The following is a 2,023-nucleotide window of genomic DNA, read 5'->3' on the forward strand; positions in this document are numbered from 1 at the left end:
AAATTTCCGGTTTCTTTTGGGTACCCCCTCGTGTATTCTGGTAATAAAAGAGCTCTCAAGCAAAGAACGTGGCTGGGCCACAATAGTTCTTTAAAAGAAATAATGTCCCGTTATTTTTTTATATTCAATTACATACATGCAGCATATATATAACAGCATATATCTCGACAAACTGAGAATCAAAAATCTAGTGTGATTAAAATAATGAACACACACACACACACACACACACACACACACACACACACACACACACACACACACACACACACACACTGATATGGGTTACGCGTGTGTAGTTATAAGGTCGTACGCATATATAGGCATAATTGCAAAATAAACTTTGAGTTGTTGTCTTGGTGATTACTAGTATAAATGAAATCAATTGTTAAATGTTTATTCATATACTCAACTGCCATATATTGTGGACATATCTTAAAAATCTCATACATAAAGGTTGCTATTTGTGTAGTTTACATTTCGAGGTTTTATATTTTCGTCGTTCATTTTTGAGTGATGAAGAAATTCCCTAGGACACGATTTATCATTCTTCTTTCTGCATTGGTTAATGCAAGATACAAATGTTAATTTATTGGCGTGTGTATACATATATTCATAGACACATGAAGTCTTGCGCACCTATTTATGCTTGCATGTATACATGCACATATATGTATATATGTATGGCTATGTATATAGGTTTAAATATGAGCACGCACATGCTTATATATATGAGGAGGAGTTGAAAAGTTTTTGGCTTTAAGGGTATCGCAAAAGGCCTTGTTGGAGACCCAACCCTCTGAGTTATTTTACAGGTCTTAGGAAAACTGAATATATAATATACGTAGACTTTATAATCGTTTATTACAACAGCACAATTGTCTCAATATATTGTATATTTAAAGGTGTGTAGCAATCTAGATTCTATAAAACAACAGAATCTTGGAAGCTCGTGTAAACAGAAACAAAGCCAATCTAAAATGTATGACAATATCATAAAAAAATTTGACAATAACGAAGAAATCTTATTTTCATTTATTTAAACACTAAAACTGATTTAGAAAAGGATAACAAAAAAAATACAAATGAGAAGGAAAAAAGAGAACGAGGAGGTTAAAGAAAATGTTTGTGTATATATATATATAACATGATATATCATTTACTTGCTTCAGACATTGAACGAGAACATGGTGGATCACTGTCGTAGAAAACATGGAACGCTTCATGAATTTATGCCTAATCCTTGTGCAGAGGCCATGCTTACTCTCCCTGTATTATTTCAATTCTAGAATATGTACTGCCGAAGCGAGTACACAATATGTATCATACATAATGTGCGACAGACTATATTATATCATACATTGTGCATATTTTATATCTATGTGTGTGTATGTGTGTGCGTGTGTATGCGTGCGCGTGTGTGTGTGCGTATATGTGTGCGTGAGTGTCTTTGTGTGTGTGAGTGTACGTGTGTGTGTGAGTGTGTGTGTGTGTGTGTGTGAATATATATGTATATCAATCTTAAAAATTATATACCTAGTTATAACAAGGGATTGACTATAGGCCTCTCTACGCGCTGGAAAAATAGACGCCAAAGATGCTATTACCACCTGAAAGTCTCCGCTGTTACCACCTGAAAGTCTACACACTGGGTTGTAGGCGAGAAAAAAAGGATAATGAATTAAACTTTTGGTTAAACGTGTACAACTGAGATTTACCAAATCTCTGAAAATTTGATAATGCAATCAGCTTATAAGATCTCTTATATATATATATAATTTGAAGAAAAGCAACAAAAATTCATTAGGTTATAGCAGTACGTACGTTTCGTACAAACTTCATTTATTTCTGTAGTGAGAACACCACATAAGATGTGCAATGAATTTTTGTTGCTTTTCTTCAAATTTTCTTCACCAAATCTCTTGATTTTGGTTTTGGTCTTTACCCTACCAAATTCTGGTGCCTCAAACATTTTAAGTACGACATTTAATCTTTTGATTAAATCTATATTATATATATATAT

The 2,023-nt window shown here is 33.2% G+C and overlaps 1 non-coding gene across 1 annotated transcript; it reads right to left on the reverse strand.

Moving 5' to 3' along the window:
* Positions 1–1,206: 1,206 nt before the first annotated feature.
* Positions 1,207–1,313, reverse strand: LOC128247171 (U6 spliceosomal RNA). The gene has a single exon (XR_008263578.1). It is a non-coding gene; the product is annotated as a U6 spliceosomal RNA (small nuclear RNA).
* Between the last annotated feature and the right edge of the window lie 710 nt (positions 1,314–2,023).

The sequence above is a fragment of the Octopus bimaculoides genome, chromosome 2 (assembly GCF_001194135.2).
Source record: "Octopus bimaculoides isolate UCB-OBI-ISO-001 chromosome 2, ASM119413v2, whole genome shotgun sequence".
NCBI classification, from domain to species: Eukaryota; Metazoa; Mollusca; class Cephalopoda; order Octopoda; family Octopodidae; genus Octopus; species Octopus bimaculoides.